This window comes from Athene noctua, chromosome 18, assembly GCF_965140245.1.
Source record: "Athene noctua chromosome 18, bAthNoc1.hap1.1, whole genome shotgun sequence".
NCBI lineage: Eukaryota > Metazoa > Chordata > Aves > Strigiformes > Strigidae > Athene > Athene noctua.
This window is the reverse complement of record NC_134054.1, coordinates 2746662-2773196: the sequence shown is the minus strand read 5'-3', so window position 1 is coordinate 2773196 and position 26535 is coordinate 2746662. Positions and strand designations below refer to the sequence as shown.

The window sequence follows — 26535 nt, the reverse complement described above, 5'->3', positions numbered from 1 at the left end:
TGCAAAGTATAACAACGCTCTGCAGTACTGACGCCCAAGCTGGTAACAGCAACATTTACGCCTGCCTGAGATTTCCAATTATAAGACCCTCATTTTCTTTTACATAAAAAAATGCCAAACACACTGGGCTGAAATGTTTGAGACCGGGTGTCTGACTCAGGCTGAATATTTCTGGAAAAGTTCCTGCTAAAATGATTCAACTGCTAATGAGAAACAAGGCTAGTGAAAAATACAGTGTTGTGCCAATGCTAACAAATTTGGGGATTTCTTTCCTTAAAGAAAATCTATTTCCCTTATATTTGAAGCCAAGGCTTAAAAAGAAAAACATTGCTCCCTGGTAGGGATGTGTCCTTTGCTGTCTCTAGGAAGAACTGCTCAAGCTCGGCTGAGTTTCTGACTCACGGAAGAATGGGGGACAATGTTCGGTCATAGTTGATAGAATTTTGCAGCTAAATTCCCCGAAGATCTTATTTTCACTGGCCAAACCAAGCTCAAAACTATGCCTGTAAGACAGGGCAGTAGATGTTTGTCCTGCTGCTGGACTCTTGGGTGCTGAGTCCAGCAGTGCCAACCTGCATTTCTCCCTCCTGCCTTTGGTACGAGATCTACCTCCTTACATCAGACCCCCCAGCAGAGGTGGTCACTGGCAGGCCCGTCAGCAGGAGGGGTGAACTTTCAGCACATGCTGGGGAGTGGGTAGGAAGAGCAAATGCTAAACAGCAGAGCTTGACAGATTCAATCCATGAAAGTGTTTTGGGGGTTGCCCTCACCCCAGCAGACACTAGGGGTAAACCAGGCACATCCATGGTGAACCAGGTGTCCATCAGCACCTGTAGTCAGCTCAAACACTGGCCCTCAAAACTGGGTGGCAGAGAGCTTGGCAAAGCCAACAACCAGTATGTAATCTCTGGCGTGTGGTTTTGAGAGCAGATATAGGGAGAAAGTGCAGAGCTGCTCACAGACCAAACCCAAAAGAGGAAAGAACAAGTCCCATCAGATCAGCTGCTGAGGGTTACTTTGTCGACACTCACAATTATCAAATTTTCTCCAGTGCTGTGAGATCAAAGCTCTTCCCAATAGCACAAGATCCCTTCGGAGAGCACCCAGCAGTTGATGCAAACCAGGCATGGTGGCTGCTTCTCCGTCCCTCTGCAGCCCCCCAACCATGGGAACTGGTTTCAACAGCAACAGACACTACTTGTGACTTAACCTGTGACGTGAACCTGACTGTGGTCTGATACATGTTTTTATTAATTTCAAGGAGGGAAATATTTTCATAACTGCTTCCACATTTATTAGTTCCAGACTGGACTGGAACACTGAAATCTCACTAGGTATTTCCTGGCTGTCCACATGGTATTTCTGGCCCTGCAGGAAGTATCAGAGGAGCAAGAGCAAGGCTTATTCCTGGGAGATTTACAGCTTTGAGATGTTCAGATTATGAGCCAGATTTTAACAATCTCTGAGCAGTGGAGATCTCCCCATTGCTAGCCGGCACACGTGGCAAACAGCTGCTTGAAACCGTCGAGGTCCCACTGACTTGTGTATTCCTGACTTGAACCCCCAGGGACATCTCCAGTGACCTTCGATGGCTCCTTCAAAGCCACCAGGCAGTTGACTGTCTATCAGCAGGCAATAAGGATGAATGAAAAACCTGTGGGCCTGTTGTATTGCATTGAAATGTTGAGATCTGTGGCAGCCTCTCACCCAAGGCATTTTCTCTCAAGACAAAAGCAGTCTTACTCAATACAGGATGCAAATCACAAAGCAAGCCTAGCCCTGGTGCAGCACACAGGGTTGTACACAGTGCCTGGAAATGGGTTGCAAATTGTCCTTGCTTACTCCAGCCAGTGTGCTGGGAGGGGACATCGGCTGCCCTTCAACAGAGACTGGAGTCTTCTTCCATCTAGAGCACCTCTGAAAGCTGTCTGGATATGAGGGCTCCAGCCTCATAGTCTACATCAAGAGTTTGCCTCAGCAAGGACTGGAGAAACCATCTCTGAGGGCTGGACCTCATCTGGGGGCTGATCTGTGGCTGGGAAGGACATGGGCAGGGCATGGGCCAGGCTCTTCTGGCCCGCACTGAAACTGCCAGCACATTGAACCCACACTCAGGCCCCAGCACAGCCAGTGAAGTGGTGGCACTCACAGGCACATTCTAGGTGATCTAGCAACAGCTCTGTTTTCTTCAGTAGCTGTGGGATTTGACCAGGAGATTTTCCCTGCAAATCAGGTATTGTGCAGGAAGTTTTCCGATAGGCTTCAGCCTGGGAAGAGCTTAATTAATTATTTTTTTTGAGAAAGGAAAAGTCAAGAAGTGAACTCTTTATTTCAATCTGGGAGATGAATTCAGGCTGTCATCAGTTTGCTTCATTTAATTGCACTATCCATATCCAGCCTCCTGAGACTGTAAATACTTTGAAATTAATTGTTTGCATCCTGTAATTCATCCAGATGCCATCCAAAGGCAGGAGCTACTGGGAGAGCTCACCCAACAACTTACAGGTTATTAGAGAAAGCACATGGCCACCCCCCCTCTGCCCACCCTAACCAAGCTCTGAGGTGCTCATTAAGTGTCGATGTCTATTTAGAGCCCAAGGGGAATCCACTTGGGAACAATTTATCCACTTAGGCTCTGGCCTTATGGTTTCCCTCTTATCTTGGTACAGATCTTAGCAGCACCTTTCCTCTGACTGCTGCAGGGGTTGTGGTACTTTACAAGAAGACCTTTCCCTTCTCCCTACTCTACACTGTGGTGGTGCTTACCTCCTACCTGTCCAGTCTGCTAACCTCAATGGGCAGCTATGAACTGCTGCAGGTTGAGCAGATGCTTTTCAAGGTGCCAAAATCAGCATCCCAGTCCCTGAGTGCCTGGTCTCATCAATACTTTTCTCTTTCTGTAAAACCAGAGCCCCGCAGCTCAAAAAGAAAGGCTCATAGTGATGGGGATCTGAGCACTGCAAACCTCAAAGTGATGCTCCAGCCCTGACCAAGGGACAGGACCCAGCACACCCAGTACCCAGGCCATCACTACCACAGCACAGCACAAGACACCTTCCTGTAAGTTTTCCTACATTTCTGATGCAGGAGTTTATCAGCCACTTGAAGGTTAATGTCACAGCAGAAACAGATATTGAAAGAATTTGCACATTCAGAGCAAAGGTTACTCAAAATGCAAAAGGCCTGATAATGCAACCAACCCAGCAAAGAGTCAAAAGATTTAAAAATCTGTATTAAAAATGCTCAGCCTAAAAGGACCAGGGATACAAACAGTCTTAACTCTCCTTCTATCACTGCCCCAAGGAGCCAGAAAACTAAAGCAATGCAAAGCGGTTTTAAACTAGCTCAGCCTGTGATTCCTCCAGGGCACACCCAGCTTAAAATGATGCCACTCATGTGCCCACTCACTGCCTCTCCGGTTGTGCTCATTCAACTGCCTGTGAGGTCAGGCTATGCTGGGCTCTAGTTTAAAAACAAACAAAGCGTGTTCAGGAACTTGTTGTGTTTTTTTAACCCTAGATCATTTCCCAATCTTGTCTGGAGCAGGGCCAGGGGAATTGTTAAACTGGCCTCAGCCAGACCTGCTACCAAAAGGACCCTGTGGCTGGGAGCTACGGGCTGCACCAGAGCCTGTCATGAAGCTGTACATAACCCATGGCTGGTCATCTCCCCCCAAACCCAGCAGCATCCCCCCCGAGGTGACGTGGAGTCTGGGTCCCTGTGCCAGAAACACCTCTATGGAGACCTGATTTCCCCTTGCAGGATGAGTTGGCACCACTTTCTCCTGTGAATGACCCTTTTGTCCTTCCCCTGACATCGGTTCGATGCTGCCTTCCCTCCTCTCTGTCAGGATTGCATCTCCTCATCACCCCAGGCAGTGCCAGTGGCTGCATATGGGTATTTGCACTCTCCCAGAACCCCCTACCCCTGTGCCAGCAAGGAAAAGGGGACCCCTGCCTGAGAAGACAGCATCCTCTCAGAGCCAGGAAAGGATGCTACCCTGCAGGCATCTCCCACAAGTGACCCATGGAGCTGCTGTGTTACAGCATGGACAAAAGCCCCAGCAATAGGGACTCTCCACAGAGATGGTCCCCTGCATTGGGGAGACGGTGAGATGGTGCTGCCTGTGCCTGCAGATGCTGCTCCAGCCCTTGCCTCACGCTGTGAGATGGAGCACAGGTTGGCTTTGGGAGCACTTGCCACGGCCTCCTCCCCTTCCCCATGAATTACAAATCTTGGCTTGGCTACTTGACGTGCCAGACAGTAACACAAGCTTGACAGATGACGGCTCTCGGGAAGGGTTTTGGTTTCTCTCTGAGGCCGAGCTGGCTCAGGGGAGCAGTTGGCAGCTCAGTGCATTCATTTCCACCCGGCAGAGCAGGGATGAGCATCTGTGCTGCCGTGGAGAGGCTGGTCATGCAGGCTGTCTCCCCTCCATGCAGTGCAGCCTGGACTTGGCCACTTTGGCTCGGTGGCTCTTTCCCTGGTGAGGAGATGCTCCCCAGCACAGCGGTCCTTCCCAGCCTGGAGGCCAGAGCGGGAGGGGCAGAAAAACTCATCTCTTCCCATGCCATCCCCAACTACAAAGCCCTGTCTGTGTTGAAAAGGACACACAGGTCCAGATAAGAAACCAAAGCCTTGAGCAACTCTAAGCTGCCAGAACTGAGATTGAGAGTCACACATTTTTTGAAAATGTTTTCCAACCCTGTTATATTAATGAATGCATTTCAAAACAGATGAGTGCTTTGTAGGACTGGTTTCTTGCATCAGCTGTTGTGCAGTGAAGAACTACTGTTTTGAAAAGAAGAGATAAAGCACCACTGGTCCAAAATAAGTCGTCTTCTTCCCTGCATGGTGGGTCTCTGTTTTTCTGGCAATGATGTTCCTTAATCACTTCAGCCTGGTTTGGTTCACCAGCAAACAAACCTGAAAAGGGTATGAGCCCTTGCAAATCTGCAAAGTGCTCTTCTGAGGCAGAAGTGTACATGGGAAACATCATTCCAGGAGCCTGGGGGCTAGGCATCACCACAACACCTCCCTGTTATGCTAATAAAATGCAGTAGATTGCGGCAAATTAATCTCCATTCAATCAGTTCTACAGTGACTATGAAAACAAGGGCCACCAACGCCCAGTGCATGGCTGGAGGAAGGTGGGAAGCCTATGACTGGCACATGGATGTTCCCTCTGCCCTGTCCTTGTTCCTGCTCTACAAACACCCCAAAATTCAGTAGCTGTCAATGCCAAGGCAACCAGCAGAGTCAGCAATCCCCTCTTCCAAGCCCACTCCTGCCCCACACTGCGCGGATGTGTGGGGACACTCTTCCCTGGGCCATCACAGCTGGTGACAAATGCAGCCGCACCATCCCCTTCCCAGTGCTCTGGCACATGAACCAACGCCACCAGATGCAGAGAAGGTACTTCTATGGCTCTGCTACCGAGCCCAGTGCAATCCTGGGCAAGCTGCCTAACACCGCTGTGTCTCTCTTTCCTTGTTCTGGAAGTGGGCACATGCCTCAGAGGAACCCTGAGAGGGTTTTGTTGTGGGAAAGACTAAGAGCTCTGGGCAACAGGAGCCAAAATTGCCTATGGGTCTGCAGAAAGATGTTAGATGAGTTACAAAAATTCACCTCTAGCTGGGAAACCTCAACAGAGATGGGTTAAAATTCTGCTTCCAAGTCTTCCAAAACCTGAGCTAATGCTGCAACCACACAGTACAGAACATGAATCCCAGCGGCTGATGGGGCGAGCACCCACCACCCGTCCCACATTCACCTGGACCCTGTACTGGTTCTGGGCTGGCATTTGAAACCCCATTCAGGTGTGAATTGCTCGGGATGCCTGTGTTTGCTCAGCAAAATTTGCACCTTTGGGGCTGTGGACAAAGCTCTCCTTTGTGGCCACGGCTGAGCCCGAGTAAACAGAGCTATCTTATCGCCGGGATGTTATCGGGGGATCTGAGAAAGAAGGAAAACTCTGGCTTATATGCCTGACCTCCCAATCGGCGTTATCATTGGCAAGGACATGAAAGTATTTCATGGAGGTGTTGGGACAAGCTTGTCTGCCCTGCTACCCCCACTGCTGCAGGATGGCAGCTTTCTGCTTGGTGCTCCCCAGCGAGGCTGGGCAGTCCCAGGACTCCCCTGCAAGGCACTGGTGTATTTTCCTGGAGACTGGGGTTTTATCAAAAGCTGACAGACTTATCCTGCCTTATCAGGGGAGCAGTGCTACTGTTAGTGGTTTTCTGTAACAGGCTCTGGGCAAAAATGTTGATTGCTGCCTGGGCTCGAGTACACTGGGGAGGGTGAGCGGCCGACATGGATGAGCACAGCATCCTCTGCCTGCGGCAGAGGCCTCTGCGAAGGCAGCTCTGTGATCCCACACGTGAACAGGACCCTCCTGCGCTATCCTGCAATGTTTAACATCAGGACCCCAGCACCTGTGAATGTTAAAAGGTCATATCCCACCCTCTGCAGGGGAACAGCTGTCAGCTCTGATGTCCCACACACATGTCCATCTGGAACATGGTATTTCACCTTCTCACTTTCTCTCTGCTTGCCACGGGATACGTTCTTTTTCCTTTCACCTGCTTCACAGCTGACTAGTGATAGTCTGCACGGGGTGAAATCTCACTCCAGAGACAGTCTGGGCTGTGGTAAGTGATGGGCTATTACCTGATTGTTCAGCAGGCCTGCTGGTCCTTAGATGCCAACATCTCAAGGAGTCTCATGGTCTGCCTGTGCTCATCCTCACAAACAGCTATTCACTTTTATAAATGGTGAAACCAAGGCGTGAAAGGGTTATAGTGTGGGGTTTTAGAGGTGTTAGGCTCCTTACAGAAAGAACCAATGAGCTGGAAATACAAGTATCTTTGGGGTCATGGCACTTATTGGACAGTGTAGGGCAGGGACTTCAAGACAAGTCTCCTCTACCTTAAGCCAGTGCTTGAGCATAGTCCTGAGGGCATGGATGGAAAAAATGCTTGGTGCAGGACAAGGGGAATGGGTGGGTTTGGACACACTCTGCCAGCACCAGAGGACACCCATGAAGGATGCTCAGATCCCACCTCTGCCCAGCTCAGCCCAGCCCTGAGGTGGTGGGGGGCTGGGAGTATCCCACTGACCCAGCATCACCAAGGATGAAGCAGGCAGACACGTACTCAGTCCTGAAGCAAAGACACCAAATCTGGCCCTACAGCCCCCCTCGGGCAAGGACAATGCACCTGGAAATGCAGCAGCGCTTCACTGCCCAGCCCAGAGCCTGTGGCTACCTGAACACTTTTAAGGGTCGCTTAGGGCAAACTTTGATGGTGTCAAAACACACTGGGCTGTTCTTCTGTTTCTCTCTGAAGGATTTAATCCAGATCAAAGCTAGTCAAACACAGGGATTTCCCAGCTTTTCTGCTGGGGTGTACCTCCCATGAATGCCACAGCCCTTGGCTGGCCTGACCCTTGCTGTTCCTTTCACTCAGGGGGTCCAGGAAAGACCAGAACTGTTTGAAGAGCACGGTTAATCCCTGGATGTGAGAGCATTCATGGCAACCGGGCAGGTCGTTGGAGAGGAGCTTGACATGAACACCCAAACACATAAAGCTGCACGTGCTTTGGGGCAGAAGTTTTCAGATGTAGAAACTCTTTGCTTTTCATTTTAGCTAAGACTTGAGGAATGAACGTGCCCAGGGGTGAGTTTCCTGGTAGCAGGAGGACAATGCTGGGGTCCCTCCTTTCCTAATGTCACATCACCTGCATCTCCCAAGCTCCCTGTTCTCCACTGGGCTGTTGCTATGAAGCCCCTGTCAGCATCCAGTGCTCACACCCATAACCCCAGGGTCACTGCCAAAAAACACCCTGGGGCAGAGAAGTGACTGAGCAATGTCAACCCCAGGCCTAAGCAAAGGTGCTGACAACCTCTTGAGGGCAGGGGAGGAGGAGAGGGGATGGCACAGGGGATCTAACAAAGCGCTGGGTGTTCCAGCAGCCTCCTTCTTCCCTGCCCTCAGGGAGATCTGGGCCACATGCTCGTGGTACTGCCAGGCAGATTTTATCAGACTCCTTTAATTAGCTTATCATGGGCAATTAGCTCCACAACTCAGACTGCCCCGGCACAGTCTTCAGGTCTGGATCCTTTCAAATGAGGGCTGCAGATGTGTAGACATCCCTGGGAAACCACAGGGTTGAGTGGTGACGCTGGTGGTGGCAAAGAGGATGCTCTGAGATGGGCTTGTGCCACTTGAGCCAAGGGATGGGCCATTTGGCCCTAAAATTGCCCATCCCACCACCTTGAGAGAAGACTTCTGGATCTGAACCTGGTCCATGACCATCCCTGTGGTGACAGCAAGGAGGGAGTATGATCAGGTTCTTAAGTGGACATGGGGCAGCCTGGGGACAGGCAGAATTGAGCCACATCCCCATAGATCCTGAAGCCAGCCATTATAACGTATTCCCAACCAAATATACCCTGAAGTTATGCCTATAGCTTATATCTAACCTGTCAGAGACACTTCTCAGCTCATGTCCAGAATGCTCTTGCTCCACCTTTCTCTCCATCACAAACGCCCCATGGGAAGGGTCTCTGGATGTATGACTCCACACTGTGTCTGGAAACTTGGAGGAAGCTGGTCCAGGCCAGCCCTGTGCCAGGGAGCATGTCGTTCTAGTGGTGTGGAAAGCCAGGCTTAGCTCTCATGGCAAGGGGGTGGCCTCAGTGTGACAGTGCCACATGATGCAGCTGCTTCTCAGGTCACACCTGGGTTAACATCGTACTGCTTCGGGACAGGGTTGGAAAAGCTGATTGCCCTGGGCTGGAAGATTAACTATTTGGAGGGCAGGGTGACAGTACTAATCCCTTTATCTTGGATTTTTTTTTCTTTTCTGCAGTGATCCCCTCTTTCCTGAAGTCCCAGCTGCTGCGCTAGACTTAGACCCAGTCTGTCTCAGTGGGAGACCTGCTCCAGGTTTCAGCTGAAGTTCATGAATTTTGCCCAAGTGTTACAGAGAGGAGATTGCATTTCTTTTAGGGAAACTGCATTTCCTCCAGTTACAGCAACCGGCTGGGAGCAAGGAGGCCTGTATTTTAATCTGACCTCTACTTTTGAGTCTTGGACTTTGCTCTGAGCCAAACTTCTGATCCTGCTGTGGTTCATTTTCAGGCGCGTGTGCCCCAGAAACTTTTTTAAAAATTAATTTTTCATACAGGATTCTTTTGCTTGATGGATGCAGTGAGAAAATATTTCCCAAACAGGAAAGAGGACCTCCCTCCCCCCTCCTCTCTCGTGGATGTTTTTATAACAACATCAATTGTCTGCAAAAGACTTATTCCTTTCTGACCTCAAAACAACTCCTGGTTAGTGCATTCCAGCATGGCCACAAAATGAGTCTAAATGACTTCACAGGGCCCGGCAAGAGGCTTTCCATAACAATACATAGTCAGTGAAACGCCTGATTCGGGCAGATGGAAACTGCCTTGGCTTCGCTGGGGGCTGAGGATGTTGAGTGCCTCGGGAGCAGACCCCAAGTGCTGGGTCCATGGTGCTGCTGTGCCAGTGATTTCTCTGGTGTTTCAAACTTCAGCTGCTCCCTTTTTCCCCAAACTCTTCCTCCATGACATCCCTGCTTGTCCTTTGTCCTGAATCCCCTGTGAGCGTTTTGGGCTGAGGAGCGTTTCTGGTGTGGGCAATGGGCTCCTCATGGCCCGAGCCAGCTGTACGTGGCGTGAGCAGGAGGCGAGGCCTTCCAGATGTCTTGCAGATGAGCCATGCAGCTCAAAGAGGGTTTACGATAGAGTGACAGGGGGAAGACCTCCAGTTCCACCCTCGAGGGTGGATGTGTCCCCCAAAATGCAGCACACTGTGCCACCTGCAGCCCAAGGCTACACGGTGACAGAAGTTTATATGTACTACTGCAGAGAGAAGTGGGCGTTTTGGGGTTGTCTTCCACTTCCACCCCTGACTTCAACAGAAATCACCTTGAATAAGCGATGTGGCCGGCTGGGGGTGTGTGAGATGATGCATCTCACAGCCACTTCCCATGGTGGCAAGTCTAGTCCTGCCCTTGCCTAGGTAAAATATCTGCCATACCCCTGAAGCAGCCAGACTTGCTCAGCCCCAGCAGCCTTGAGAGTGCTCCTGGTTAACAGGCTCCTCACTGGGCATCACACTTTCACAGTTGTTACAGCCCAATTTTCAAATTTGCAGTCCTGCACGGCTGGACCACAGTGATCGTCACAGGACCCAGACCCACCAGCCCTGAGACTGCGGGATCCCAACCCAGCCAGGGGCATTTTCCAGCCAAACAAATTATCGATTGATTACAGCAGCTTGGGACCAGCTGGAGCTGCTCACAAAGTCATGGTGATTGAGCTGTAAAGAAATGCTGATTTTTCCTGTTAGGTCATTGGAAATACCCATCTGGGCATTTCTGAAAAGCAGCATTTTGGTTTTCCGCTGTGAAAGGGCACCACAAAGCCCTTGAGGTCACCTCAAGGCAACCAGAGGAGGGAAATCAAGCCACAGATGATCAAACTAAAGGGAGTTTTGAGGTGGGGGATCAGATAAAACATTTCTATGGCCTGAAATCCTGGAGGGAAAGGGGGAAGGGAAATGTGCAAGACAGCAGATGCTTTGGCAAGGAAAAGGAAACAAGCTTGAGCTCAAGCCCACCTCCGGACAGAAAAGCTTTTGCAGTTCCCATCTTGGCCCGAGCCGCAGGCACTCGCCCACTCTCAGCATCCCCCCCAGGGTGTGCAGGGCCACACAGCTACGCCCTGGGATGGGAGACCCCTCCAGAACAGAGACGACTGCCCAAAACCCACCCTTTCCACCCCAGCTAGATGAGCCAGAGTGGCCTGAAGCAACACCCTGTCTCTGCCTTTGCTTGCTCCAGAGCAAACCTGGACGTCTCAGGGAGACCCAGATACATATTAGCTCCAAAAGCCTGACTGCAGCAGGGGCTGATGTGCAAAATCCCTCCCACAGAAGTTTTTGGCTGTGTTTCTGGGCCATCTGCTATGCGGACCACCAGCTATCTCCATGGGGAAGCCCAGCCACGTCCCTAGGGGTGATGGGTGCCACTGTCCCACGTGAGCCAGGTACCACGTCATCAGCCACGGTCTCAGAGCTGAGCAGGATGATCATCCCCACACTGCACCCAGCCCCAGAGCAGCTCAGGGACTCCTATGCACATCAGCTCTCTTGCCTGCCTTCGGGCAACCAGTTTCCCAAGCGAAACCTCTGAAGTGTCTGTGGTTTGCCCATTGCTGAACACAAGGCTTTTAAGTATTTTTTTGCCATGGTTTGTATCTCTGGCACAAAGCTCGCCGCAGCCCTGGAAATAACCCTGAGCTGAAGCCTGATCCCCACGGCAGGAAATAAACATAATTTTATAAGCGTTAACAGACAGCAGAGTACCGGCAGGAATATGCGGCATTTCCTAGGAACCCAGATGTTTGTAAACTGACGGGCTGCGCCGCGCTCGCGCTGATGTCAGGGAACGCTCAGGGCCTAAAGGGATGTTCCTACATTAGGAAACAATGTCTTTGAAAACCGCAAAAACAGGGACTCTGGGGTTGAGATGAGGAAAACGAACCCATAACACTCACCAAATCACCTTTCTGTCAGACCCAGAGGAGCAGGAGTGGTCAAGAGCAAATGCCAGTCTAGCAAGGGTGGTACAGCAAGGAGAAGCTGAGAGGCAAAGGGGACATGGCTCTTAGCCCTGCGTTAGTGGTTGAAGCTCTTTTAAGTTCTTATGGGCTTGAATTTGGCCCTTAGAATTTTCTGGCTGCCATGCAGGGTGTTGGACTGAGGTTCTGGCAGTCAACAGTGGGATGGTTTCTGACTCCACTTGGAAAACAGACGTGTTTTCACCTGAAAGACCTGGGGACGTCCAATCACAAGCAGAGCAACAAACTTATCTTCACCAGGACAAACATTGCTTCTTTTAAAACCAGGCTTGAACAATCTTCCTAAAGCTCTCTGGTGTTCCCCACCAGGGGCTCAAGTCTTCTTCACCTATGGCCAAGCACGTTCTCCCAGAGGGAGAAAACCCTTCTCCCTTTGAAAGCAACAAAGCAGATTTGTTCCAGCTGCACTATTTCGGGGAGTGCAAGTGAGAGGGATTTATTTATTGCTTTTGTTAACAAGCTAAACTAAACTGACACTTGTAATCTGAAATCAGAGTATCTACTGCAGCCTCACACTGAGACGTCTGTGGGTGAGAGTTGAGCTGGTGCCAGCAGCTGGGCTCTGGGTACAGCTCAGTCTTGTCAGACATCCAGCCCTTCCCGGGACACTTCCCCACCTCCGACTGACCGGCACGTAGGGATAGGAGCGCTGGAGCTGGCAGCACATGCGAGGTCCTTTCAGCTGTGTTTGCCAGCAAAGGGGAGACATAAAAATTGATGTTTTCCCATGACGTTTCAAATGCAACCTCAGAGCCACTCCCCAAGGATGGGATGGGGATGTTTCTGTCTGGGCACCAGTGGTGGGTGGCTGGGAGGGCTGCAGCACAGCTACTCACTGCTGGCTGCTGCTTGGGCAGGCTTCCAAACTGCCGGTCTCTGGGGCACAATCTTCTCTGGATTAAGATTGATGGCACACAGCAGTCCTCTGCAGCCACACAGCTCATTGCAGGAGCTGCTCCTGCAGATGGACCAGACTGCTGTGGGTGCAGCGTGGTGCTGGCAGTATAGGCAGAGGTGCTGGACTACTCAGAGTGTCCTGGGGATGGGACACCCCCATGGTATGCTGGAGATTGGGCAGAAGTCCTGACCATGCCCCTGATGCCCTCCTGAGTGATGGAGCAGCACGGACACAGACAGGTCCTTTCCCCTCTCTTTGGACAGCTGTAGGGAGAGCATCCCAGCTGAGAAACAAGACCTTGGTCTCTTTTTTTTTAAACTTCTGCTGGGTCATTTATCACTGGTTCCAGTCCTGGATCTGTTCACTGTGTGGCTGTGGCCAGCAGCCTGTGAGCAGAATTGCCCCAGGGACTGTGAAACCACAGCCTGTGCAGCACTGACTAAAGAGAGGAGCACGAGCCCCCTCCACTACAAGCAGGTGTCTGCCCTCCATCATCACCTGCTCAAGATGAGACTGAAGCAATAGATGTTGACCCAATCAGGACCTTTTCTTTGGGAGCTCTTTGAGGGGATTGTGGACTAAAGAGCATCCAGTGGGTACGGGGTGTTGCTTGCCCTGCTTCTTGTCTCATTTGTGCCCAGCAGCAGAGCTGCAAGGACTTTGCAAGTGTATCACCCTAAAGACATAGAATGCATACTTCTAGTGAGGCTTCATCAGCAATAAAGCCTTGAAAACAATATTTGTATTCCCTGACACTCAGCTCACATTTTTAATAAACTGAAAAGCCAGACAAAACAGCCCCAAATAAACATTATTCAAACTGAAGCTCAGGGACTCCACCTGGATGGAAAAACCATTGCTTTCAGAATGACTGGAGATGAGGGAAATGGCCATGGGTCTGAGATGCTCAGCTGGTCTATGTCAGAGGGGGTTTCAAGTTTCTACCCTGCGCTGGGCCTTTGGGATTCTCTCCATCGGCCCCAGCAACACAGGGGATGGAGGAGCACTGCTCACTCCCCCCACCCCATGGCGCTCGGGGTGACTCCATCCTGTCTTGTAGGACACAGAGATGCTGCATCTGGGGACGCATCAGCATGGAGAAGAGACAAGGTCTGAACACCTGGCCCTACACCCTGATGCATTTATCCCTTCAGCCATAATACCCACAGCAGGAAACAGGGGCAGAAACAGACCAACCATGCAGGTCTTTAACTCAGCCCCATCAACCTTCAACCTTACTCCTTATGCAACTCTTTTTTCTTTAAAAAATGCAAGAGATAACTTCCTTTAAAGGCATCTTAAGCTCGGTTTCATGCCTGCATCCCACTCAGGGCCTCACCCCAGCATGCTGCCCCCTTGACTGTCTGCAGCCAACGACTCCAAACCCTTTGCTAACAAACCCAGGCAGCGCTGGCTGGCGTCCCTGTGCGCCCAACACGTCCCCCTGCTCTGGGCAATTGTTCGGTCTGGATCCTGCCCGGATCATTTTTAACCTTCTGCAACTTTGGCTCTGGCAGAACTAAGGCTGCTCGGTGGGTAGCCTATTTGAACCAGCGTTCCCTTGTATTTGCCTCTCCAGGTGGTAACAGGCTGAAAAGCGCCTGTAATCCCTCTGAATGAACCGCACAGCACAGAAACAAAGTCGAACTCTATTGTATTATGTTCATCTCCTTTTAACACAGGCTGGTTCAGCCACCCAAGATAAAGCAGGGAAGGATCTCACAGCTCGCTGTGCCAGGACCCCAAAGGAAGAGGTAGGAAAGGTCCACCAGACCCCTCCATGGCCCTGGGGGGTTCGTCTGCAAAGCTGCTCATGCTCTTGCCACCCTTTTTCAACTACATGAAGAAAAAAAGTCTCATGTCCTACTCCCTCCTACAACCAGTGCCTTTCACCGCTTCTTTTGGCAAAGTTCAATGTGATTTTTTTTTCTCCAGCCTTAGTTACATTGCCCATTTAACTATAAATGCTCCTTTGGGACAGTAGTGCATCTCTGTGGCAATAAATGGGAGACACCTTGTACGCTTCATCTAAAAGATGTTGATGCGTGGCTCTGAGCTCAACTGACCTGCTGAGACAGCGTGTCTTTTTGCAATTTCAAGGTAAATGGTGAGCCTTTTGAAATAGTTTGCTTGGCAGAGAGCACAATATACCAAGCATCACATTTAAGCCTTGTTTCTTCAGTTCAGGTTTTCTACAAATATTTTAGACAGCAAACTCTCAATAAACCTTTTCTGGCTGATCTGGTTTGTGGATCTGCTGCTCTGCACCCTCCCAAGACCCCCAACATGACTGAAGGCCTCTTGGCAGACGAGACTGCTGTCCTGAGGCTGAGAAGCAGCACTGCTCCTGATGTGGACAGGGGATGCAGAGGCAGAACAGTCAGAGTTGAGCCCCAGCTGCACATCAGCTGCCTTGTAGAAAGGTGATGCTGAGTAGGGAGGTGACCGCATACCCACCAAATCCAGCTCTTGCTGCATTCAGCTGCCCTGCTTGTATAGAAACTACTCAGTGTGGAGCCAGAAAAGAGCTATATGCACCCTATTAGCACATCTCTGTGTTAGGGACAATCCCTGCCTGCTGACCACAATGCTGGGTGGTGTGGCCTCCCTGCCTGCAGCAGCAGCCCTCATGCCTGCTCACCTGACTGTGCTCATGAGGACTCACTGTGCTGAGCAGCCAAGTCAGGGATGCTCCACCACCTCCATGTCCAGCTCCTACTGATTTCAAACACCTTCAACTGGTGAAAGCCCTGATACAGTAAAATTAGCTCCAGTTCATCCTCTCTGTGCTGGAGCCTGAATTCACCTCAAACTCACACCAGGGGAGTACTGGGAATGCTCCAGCTTGGCTCATCTGCAAGGGATGCTTTGAGCTACCAAGCTGGGAGTGACTGGGATTGGGAGGGAGAAGCTCAGGGCAGCCACTGGACCCAATGCTGGCTGGGACTGCACTGCATCAGCCCCAGCTGGACCCCGCATTGGCAGCTAAGGAGCCGGCAAGGGGCCGTGTCTGCTCGTGCCAGACGAGTTCCCGGCTCCAGCCACGTGGAATGCTCTGTCCTGCCCTTTGCATCTCTCCCCTTCTCCTGCCTCCCCCATGGATGGACTGCAGCTTTGCCTCCCTGACCCAGAGCTGCTCAGGCCAAAATGAACAAGACCTCACCGAAGAAGAAGCCATGAGCTATGTTCTGTGCATAGCTCTGTTTAAGTGAAAACAACTCCCCTGTGCCAGTTTAAATACAACTCCCCTTTTCTTACTTATATAACATGGTAACCTTCTTTCAACAAATTCACTTTATTCCTGGCCCAACAAAGCATTACAGAGCCCTTATGTTTCTTGGCCACGATGGCCAGGACCCTCTGAGAAAAGCAAAGCCATTGAGAGTCAGTGCCGGGTACATCTCGCTGGTACATGTCAAAGCTTACGTGAAACACTCTGTGCATTAAGGACTGGATGTTTGCTAAGGGCAAGGGAAGCTGGCAGGATGCAAGAGCTTTCTTGTGATGGTTTTCTGCCTTGTGTCACTATGGAGCTGGGTCCAAGCAGAGAAATGTCAGCACAGCTCAGGCTGCTCGGCATCTCCTGAGCAGGGTTTGCCCTCCATCCGGCACACCTTGGGTGGCCCCAGGCATGTCCATGACCCAGTCTGGGAACATCCCTGGTTGTTCCTTTCTCCATCTGGACAGGGATCTTGGTTTCCAACAGGAAGGGGCTGAAAAAATTTTCAAGTCTGGGTTCTCACCACACTTAACCTGGACCTGCATCCCAGACAAGAAGTCGTGTTTGGCTTGTAAGGAAAGTAGTGGAGAAGGGTTTGGGGTGAAGGTAGACCTCCCTGTCACCAAACCCAGGCAGTGATGGGGAGAGGGAATGTCATGAGATCCAATGAGAATCACCTCACTCCCATTTTCTGGGGATCAGTGCTTGCTAAACCAATGGCCGGCTGCTTCGTTAAGTCAGCTGTTGTTTTGGAAAGGCGTCTCGTTAGCCTGGCGTCTTCCAAGAACATCAGAGCTTTGGCAGGGGCCAAGCAGCAGTCTGAGGTTAACAAAACAACCTGGTGTAGACAGGCGCTCTGGTGCCTTGGAGAAGTCCTCAGTCAGCAGCTTGGTACGTGCCGCAGGGATCTCTGCAGACGCCAGGGATGTCCATTCCTCGTCTTCCCAAGCCCTTCTGGAGGCCGTGAACAGTCTATGTCCGCAGGAGGACAGTCAGCGAGATGCATCTGGAGAACAAAGTCTCCTAGGCCTGCTGGAGAGACAGAAATTGCCTGGCTCCTGCAGGCATTTCTCCACTACAAATGAATGCTGCAGCCAAGAGCAACCTTTCCGACGTCCAACACGCTGTCTCCTTCGGCAGTACTCGGCCTGCAATAGCAGCAGGCGTCTCAGGGGACAAGCCCGGCTGCAAATGTCATTAGCATGTGTCACCTCTGCCTGCTTGGAAGGATTAATCAGAACGAGGAGCTCACTTTTTAATGAGCCTTTTCATGGTGCATTACTGGGGGAGAAAAAAAATACCCCCCCTCCCCCAAGCGAAACAGATTCTCCAATAAAATTTATAGAGCATGAAAAGGGCTTCTGGTGCTGGGGTTCAGAGGTGGCTGGCCCTGTGCATGTGGAGGCATCACCCTCCCTGTCCTCCTCGGAGGATGAAAACAAAACAAACAAGCAGAAAAATCCTGGGAGCAGATACGTGAAGTCATGTCCTCCGTTGGAATGAAAGAGTTACCGTTGTTGGCAAGTGACCCTGGGATGAATAACCTGAGCCCTCTGAGGCTTTCATGCTCTATGGGATGGGCCCGGGCCCACCACCATGGCCAGAGGGGCTCAAGTCCTCCAGGAGCCCCCTGGGACATCCCTACACCAGGAGCAGGCCCACAGGCTTTCTTTGAATTGAAGTAGCTCTTAGAAACCTCAGCCCAAGCTGGGCCACACTGTGCTAAGCACTGTATATATTTAGAAGATCATTGTGGAGAACTTGCACTAAATGTGGTAGTGGATAAGAAAACTGTGGACACGGTGAGAGCCCCCATGCTTTACAGTCTGTGTTTTGGTAGCCATGTGGGTTACATCTGAGCTAGATTTCACCACATTCCACCAAATTCCCTTTCAGAGTCACAGGGGAGAAGCAGTCACCTCCAGGGTGCTGCACCTCACCCCTGGGCAGGTGTCTCAGGGGTGCAATGAGCTGCTGTCTGCAATAGCTGTTCTGCACCGCTCTGGGTGAGATGCTCGGACTCGATATCCCCCTTTCAGCCCTGAGCATGGGGCAGAGCTGTCCCCACGTTATTTTTCAGTGTGAGGGGAAGGGGATCACCCTTTGTCAGGCATTTCCCACCCCCTGGACATCAGGGAACAGAGCTGGTTCTGGCCAGCCTCGGGGCAGCATGCAGGACCTTGGGGGTCAGCATCCTCTTGTGGGTGAGAGATGGGGGGCAGCAGGATGGAGACTGGGGAAGGGAGAGTGGGATTTCCATGCCTAGTCAAGAGAACAAATTATTCTTGCACAGTCCACCCTTCCCTCTAGTAGCAAGTAATCCCTGCAACCATGACAGCCACTTCTCTTTGCCCCGGAGAACTGTATAAATCAGAGCAGAACAAAAGTTCTTTGCTGGAAGCTGGGCATGTGCGCTGCGTTTCAAAGGGTAGGCACATTTCTCTATAGATCTGCGTTCTCCAGGGACTGCAACTCTGACAGCAGAGAGATTAAGCAAAACAACCCACTCAACCTACCCTTCTCCAAGATCTCTCCATGGGTGGAACAAACCCATCACAGTCAAACCACAGGGCAGAGCCATAATTCACACTTGTTACTTTGCTTCTTAGTTGTTTAATGGCCTATTTTTCCTACTTAATGTTTTCAAAGTTTTGAGTAATAATTACATAGAATACAGGCTCCTTTGGCGTTAGAGCTGGAAAACTTAGAAATAATGAGGAAAAGCAAACCAAATGTACCAATTATTAGAGTCCTCGGGGAACCTGCAGAGCTCTAGTGAGCTGTATCCAAACCTTCAGAGAAGCCATTGAAGCTACATTCCTTGCTGGACTGGTAAACACTCACACACGAACCCTCGCCCACACACCCCAAGTGAAAAGCTTTAAACCAACCCAACGATATCAGGCAAACTTTTTAAGTTAAAGCAACTACAGGTTTTGTTATTAGCAGTACCGCACATTGCAGATCTCCTGCAGGACAGTGCTGCTGACAGTGGCTGTCCCTCACAGGAGAGAGCAAACACTGATTTCCTCCTATGCTCTTACAGACCAAGATGTGTTCTCTTGCAACTTTTTTAAGCAATCAGGGCAGTAAATCCATTTATTTTTCAGTTGTGTTTGCACCAGTGGAGACCTGGGCTCACGCCAGCTGAATGAGGTACTGAAAATAAGAGTCATGAGGAGTTTAAGCCCTTCTGCTCCTCAGGGGTTTCTTGGGAATGGACTATTTTTCTGTGAGCTCTTAATTATACAGCTATTTGCATGGACAAATTTTGGCTTCTGGGTTGTGCTCTGTGTGCCTACTTGGTGAGGTGTGAGATCGTGATCTCCGTCAGCTGCCGTATCTCTCTGCCTGCCCCAGTGCCGGCAGGAGAGCTCCCTTTGCCAGTTTCCCCTTCCCTAACCTCCCCCACATCTCCTGCATTAGGCTGTCCTGGAGCTGGGGACCAGTTCCCACCTTGTTGACATTGCTGGAGAGGAGATGAATATCCCTTAGGTGGTGCCTCTCTGCAGAGGGGACATGGCATTGTGGGTGAGGGTCCCTCAAAAGGTCCCTTGACCCACCTTGAGCCACCCAGCACCTCCACCACTCTCCAGGCACAGCAGAACCAGGAACAATAGCTGCTCTGCAGACAGACTCTTCCTCTATCTCTGATGAACGTAACTGAAAACCTGGCCTGGAAATGTCTTTGAAAGAAAGGAAGTATTAAAGAGTAAAGAATGAACAACAACCACATGTGAACATCGTTATTCATACAAAAAAGTGCCATCCCCGATATCTGTGCCAAGAAACCTACTGCCATGAAGTTCCTCTGCATAGGAAATAACAAGGAGTTGTGCAACTGCAGTTGTTGTCAGAGCATACAACCAGAGCTGGGAAGCTGAGTTATGGCTTTTGCCAACCTGCCTGGGTGTCAAACCTAAAACTGATTACACGGTATATGTGCTTCAGACAGAAATCACAGGAGTGACCCCTTTGTTGGAGATTCTTGGAGGAAGCATTTTTTTTTTTCCAATGAAAAACATCTAAATGTAGTAGAAACATTTCTGGGTTTATTTCAGATTGAAATGGTTTCATTTGGGGTTTTGAAAGCCAAGCCAAGCCAAAAGTTTGGATTTAAAACAAAAAAGGGAAATATTTCTGTCCTGTTTTGAATTGCTTTCCATCAGATAATCAAAAACTTCATGGAAAGGGAAGAGATTCCTCCAAACATTCACATCCAATTTGAAACAGTAAATTAAAAGAAGTTGAATGTTTTCAAACAGCTCCTTTATTAGCAGCAATGTAACTTCCTTCCCGCCAGCACCAGGACACAACCTCCCCTGCTTTGCCTGCTGTCATTTCAGTAACGGGTGGGTCGGTTTCTGGGTGCCCAGTTTGAAGCTGAATTGTCTCCAGCTGGTTTCCAGGCGGAGTGAGCACCCCCTTTCCCTGTCCACCCTGCCTGCAGCCTCGGCATCGCTGGGCTGGGGGCACGCAAGCTGATATTTGCCTGGCAGTGCTTTGCTTTCCTTCTCACAGCTGCATCTGATGACTTCTGCCGCAGGCACAGGAGCCTGGATCAGGGTCCGAATCGCCCCAAAATTTGGATACACACACAAAGAGTAAAAGAGACCCTGTTCCAAACTGCCTCCAGCCTGCAAAATGGGGCTAAATACTGTTTCCTGTCTGCAAGCTCTGCATGAAAAATGATAAAATAAGGCTAAATCTCTGCTTTCTCTTTTTCTCCTCTTAATGTAGGGAAGGTAAGACTCCTGAGCCCTGGGGATTGCCTTTATTTTCTCTTTTATGATATTTACTAAAGACTTAAAGATGGGAAGAGGCAGAAGCCTATGGAGTGTATGGGCTAAGATGAAAAGGTCCCGGATCCCCAGCGGGATAGGAAGGCTTCCAACAGGACGCACAAGCTGCTCAGCTTTGTTTCTCAATTCAAACATGGTACCATGCACAAAAGGAGGCGAATAATATCGCTCTCCCAGGCAGCGAGCCCACGCCTCACTGCTGGACATAATAATAATAATTCAAAACAAAAAAAGGATGCCAGCAAGAAAAATGATTTGGGATTAAGGGTTCCCGTGTCCCACCTGCTGGCTTGGAGTATTCTTCAGCTGAATAGACCTTCAGCTTCCCCAGACCTCAGGCACCCTGGGGCAGGGTCCATCCCTTTCCGGGCCACCATTGACATGCTGTGGGATCAAAATGCTTACGGAAACATTCCTGGGGAGCTGATCATGTGAATAAAAGGGCAACCTGTCAATTGACTCCATGCCAGCACAAATGGTGGGGTTATGGGGAAGGGGCAGCTCAGGTTTTCCTGTGAGGGCAGAGGTTGGGGGGAATGGCCAGCACAATGCATTCTAATGCCTGAGCTGACCAGGGCTGGTCAGCTCAATGTCACCCCAGGAGCTCCCTGTAATCTGCCGTTATATCCCCCTTTGACATGGTTTTCCTCTGCTTAACGCTCCTCTTTGGGCTTTGCTCCTGAGGAACAAGGCTGAACTGGCTGGCCCCTTCCCCAATCCCAAGGTGTGCAGACAATGCTCAATTTTCTCCTAACAGCACAAACACAATGAGAGACTCAGGCTAGCCTTAGATGTCAATAGAGCATCTAAACTAACGCCTTTTTCCCCACAGTCTCCCCCTGAGTCCATAAAAACCTCTATCATCCACTGCAGCCAAGGGCAAGGATTTCCCCAGCTTGCCCACGGTGCTGGAGGAGTGACCTCCTTCTGTTTGACTTGGATCAAGATCCTACTGGCTTCATTTGTCCCGCTCCTGCACGAAGTCACACATGTTCCCATCCTGCCCCATCAGCATCTACCCATCCCCATGTCCCACTCCAAGTGCTGGTAGGGGACATGGCTCAAAGGCTTAGAAATGAGCTCCCCAGCCACACAGACTGTCCCTGCCCCATTCACTGCACAGGTCAGGCTTTGTCAAGTGGGTCCAGGGGGTGTGAAACCCTGCCACCCACATCAGGTTCAAATCCTGCTGCAGGGGCATGACAAGCGGCTGCTCCTGAGCCTCCACCATAGCCGTTGGAGGAGTGCCACCACCGGTGTTGGCCACACTGCAGGAGCATCACCACCTGCCTTGGTCAGGCTGGAGGGGCATTGCCACCCGCCTTAGCTTGGCTGGAGAAGCATTGCTGTCCTGCCTGGCTGGGCAGGAGGAACACCACCACCCACCCTGGCTGGGCTGGAGAAGCATCGCCGCCTTGCTTGGCCGGCCCCAAAGCACCTTGGCAGGCTTTGAATGAAGGTCCTTGCCGGCCTCGCTGAGCCAGAAGGTCAGCGGTGCTGACAAGGCGCCACGGCAGTACGGAGAGTAAAAGCTAAAACTGAAGCTGGAGGGAACTAAGCTCTGACTAAGGCTTCCTCGGAAAATAAAACCATTCTGTCGAGTCTCTCAGCTGGCTTGGAAACCAACACAGGCCACCTGGAGAGCTGTGCCCTTTGCGGTTTGTACAGCAGGCGCTGCTCAGACACGTCGCTCTGTTTATCCTTGGCATGGTGGGAGCTGCGCAGGTAACCCAGCACTGGCATTTTCCCGTCGGGGCTCTGCCCTGCTCCCACTGTGATCAATGGGGATGCTTCAATTAACTCCGGAGGAGAGACTGCCATCAGCTCTCCCATCAGATTTATCCAGCATGGAACGAGCCTTTAGAAGCCCATAAATAAATAACAGTATTTTCATATTGTTTTGTATCAAAGCTCGTAGGATTTTTAACTCATTAACAACTGATTCACCATGCCCTTCATTTGCCCAGCATATTGTGTGGGTGTCAAGCACTTAACAGCAAACAACTAAATTGATCGTCCCACTACTTTACATGGTGAGATGCCCCTCCTGCACGTGGGAAGTTATGGGTGACTCCCATGATGAGAGCACACAGAGGGGAGCACAGCTTTGTCCTTCCAGAGATGAGCCACCGCTTGCAGGGAAGCTTCAGCTGGGCCCAGGGCCAGGGTTATGGGACACCTATAGAAAAATTCAGCTTCAATGCCCAGCCTGGGCGCTATTGCACGCTCAGGTGTCCAGAATGCACAGCCCAGGCAGCTCTTGCATCCAAAGCTGGCCACGTGAAGAGCTGGTATAGGGAGAAGTTGGGAAGGCCAACATATAGGGGTAAGCCTCTATTTATAGGAATATTTATGTACCTATAGGGAGCTGTGGAGTCCTGTGGGAGCAAGGCCACACAAAGAGACATAGAGCAGTAAAGAGAAGGGCTGGGGAAACACCCTGAGAAGGGAGAGGTGCTGGGAGCAGGAGACCCTCAAAACAAAGGGGGGGGGGGGGGAGGGAGGGAGCTAACAAAACAGAGTCACTCCTGGCCTCTGCCCAGCTGCGCAGGGACAGGGCTGACAGACACACTGACAGACACTGCACCCAGAGGTGCTTTCAGCCGGGCTGGGGTTTGTTTCCCTTGGAGGGATGTAGCCATGGGGGTCTGCTGTCCAAGCAGAGGTGGGAAACACCACAGTCACGTCACCCTGTTATAGACTGACATGCAACAATGACGATGGGATTGTGTCCTCCTGCCCTTGCCACCACTGCTTTCCTCCAACTCCAGTAGAAACAATCACCATTTCTCACAGACAAATCCTGCCAAGCCAACCTCACCAAATACAAACCAAGCATGAATACAGCTAGCAGAGTGGAGAAACAGATACCCAAACAGTGACTGGAGGAAACAAAGACACACCCCCCCAACGACACTGGAAGCTGTCAAACACTGTTGGCAGGTTCCTGACCACACCATGCTGGGGTACATGACCATCCAAGCTTTGGCTGTTAATGATTTAGGGGGTGCTTGCAGCTTTCTCTGGGAACCCTACATATCCTGTGCTTTGTACAGCATGCAGATTTTTTCCCATTTCTAAGATACTTGTTTCTCACATAATTGTTTCAAGTTGAATGCTTGAGCACTAGAGCTGTCTCTGGTGGTAGCACCAAGATATTGCTCTTCTGGCAGAAACTTCTGAACCAGCTACTGAAATACAGAATCAGACAGTGTGCCACACTGCCCTAACCCTGCAAAGTCTTGTCCTTTCTATCTGCTGAGGCCTTTTGCATAGATTCACTGACTGTTAAACACTGGACTCCAGGACCAAATCAAAAGGCAGACTTCCCCACCACAACATCTATACCAACCACACAAGGTCTGATGGAGACGCAGCAAAAGTATCAGTCAAAAAACATCACCTGTGTCAGCTTAAAGACTTAGGATGCAGAAGAATCAACCTCAACACTAAAGGCACTTTTTCCATATTTGCAAAGACTTTCCAGGTCTCTGCTTCATATGGGAAAGGGCAGGATTTGCCGCATTTCTTTGAAGAGGTACATCAAAAGGCATTGCCAAAGAAGACAATTTGGGGGTATTATAGTCACAATACACCATTGCATCATTCATCAATTATACGTCAAAGCCCAGCTGAAACACAGCTTTCAGTACAAAACTGTGATGAAGTGACAATCTCGCCCACATCTATGAAAAAGGTCTGCACCACATTTATCTCAGTGAGAACTGGGAGCCTCCGGTAATTTTGCTTAATCTTTTATATGAGGTTCTGAATTTACAAGAGATTCAGTCTGGGTATCTGGCCAGAAAGGGAAATCCTGGCATCATTTGGGTCCTTATGTTCTGTGGTGTTGTGACAATCTCTACAGCTTCTCCTTGAACTGGTAATTTCAATGCCCAACAGGGTGTTGAATTTCAAGTTGTCTAAGAGGTTTCAATTCTTGATCTAGCATTACTCCCTCCTGCAGGGTTGGGAATTGCTGTGAATTTTATTTTGTTTTGAAAGAGGGCAGTTCTTGACTCCTGTTTGCTTCAGACTCTAGCTGCTTTGCTATGGCTTACAGTGCATGACTTCTACAGGCTTGTGGCACCAAACCCAGGACCTGGGAAGGCCTGGTCATGCTTGGTCATTGCAATCCCCAACCCGTCCAAATCCAGCTTTGAAGTGAGAGACCCAGACCAGAGCAGAGAGAGGGGCAGGATGGCCTCTCCCTGTTCCTTCTCTCCCAGTGTTTCTCCTCTAATAGGCCGCCTGCATTTGAGGTTCTGCACTTCATCTTGTTCATAAAACTGATGCTAGGCAGAATACTTGGCTCAGCTTGAGCATGACCCACAGCTATAAATCTGCACTGCTCCCTCTACTTACACCCCCACGGAGCTGCTGTCACTGCCCATTTTGAGTTGAAAAACCAAACATGACATTTCCCAGGTGCAGATGTGTTTGTCTCCCCTCCCTTCCAGACTTCCTTGGCTTCTCTCTCTTTTTGAAGAAAAAGAGATTTAGCAGGCTCTCCTCCTGGATGGAAACGTTGAGGCAACAACTGGGATGGGCCAGTGGGACTGCTCTGACACCCGGGGGGATGGCTGGCTGTGGCAGTCCAGCCACCCCATCAACTGTCCAGGCTGAGGAGCGGGGCTGGAAGTCCTGCCTTGCCACAGGAGTACTTCAGAGAAAATGGGTTTTCCCTATCCCAGCACTGAGATGGTGGGAAGGATGGGGAAGATTTCCTGTTGCTCACTGCAAGAAGAGCTTTATGGAGCAGAGAAATGGTTTGTCAGACAAGGTGGAAAGCTGCCCTGGTGGCAAGACATTAAATTGAGGCCCAGTGCTGCTGCCCTTCCCGCATGCCCCCATACAACCACTAATCCAGTCTCTGCTGCGCAGCTCCATGGGCGGTTGCTCTTAAGGCAGATAATGTGCAGGGGCCATAGCATAAATGGAGTCTAGGGGACCTTATGGCCTTCTGACATTTATGAAAGGGTGCACAAAATGCAACACAAATGAGGATCAAGTTTTTGGACTCCAAATGGTCCCAACCACTTTTAAGCCCCTATCCCCTAACAGTTAATTCATATAAAGAACTTGAAAATGTCCCAGATGTGTGATCCATGGAAGCAAAAGCCATTGAACTACTATTACTACTAATATGCTACTGAAACTAATTACAAGGATGCCATCTTTGGCTCAGAAACCTCTAAATTACAGAGAATACACTAGCGAGGTATTACCACGATTGCCCCATACTCAAACTCCCTCTCAGGGAGTCTGGTGCTCCTCAGGTTGGAAACGGGATCCTGCACCAACAGGTCTTTTCTTCTGATCAGTATGGCCAGTCTAAGGTCCAGTTACAGAGCCTGAGACTGGGATTCATCCCCAGTTATTGCTGGAATTTTAACTGATGCCCACTTTAGTCACATGGCGTCTCTGGGCTTCAATAGCAGCCGTGAAAGGAGGGAGGATTTCCAAGGAGGAAATTCAGAGTGCAAGAGGAAATATCTTCCCACTTCCCAACCAACATGTCCATGATTCTGCAGCCACATCACCACAAGCACAGGCCAAGGTTGGCAGCAGTTATTTCAGTGAGTCTTACCTGGAGATGGTGAGCCCTGACAACACAGCACTTTTTAGAGAGCATAAACCAAGAGCTCCCAACTACGAGTTTTTGGGTGAAGGCAGCAGTACTAAGGAGCCACATCCTGGAGTAGTCTCCATACAATGTACTCCAGCTGGCCATGTGCCCCCCTGATAAACTCATGCGGGCAGAAGTATTCCCAAACCCTGCTCCTGTGGCAGCCTTATGTGACTTTTATAGCTTATTTTCTGCTCAAGCTCCAGATTTTCTTCTATCTCAGTGCTATGTGGAGGTGGGTCTTATTTCTGCAGCTGGTGCTAGAAGACTCCTCTTCAGATCGCACAGTGATAAGAGGTGGCTCGGGCT

The 26535-nt window shown here is 50.4% G+C and overlaps 1 protein-coding gene across 1 annotated transcript in view; it reads right to left on the bottom strand.

Moving 5' to 3' along the window:
• Positions 1–26535, bottom strand: part of NTN1 (netrin 1) — a 107621-nt gene that overhangs the window by 60589 nt on the left and 20497 nt on the right. The gene's annotated exons all lie outside the window — the stretch shown is intronic.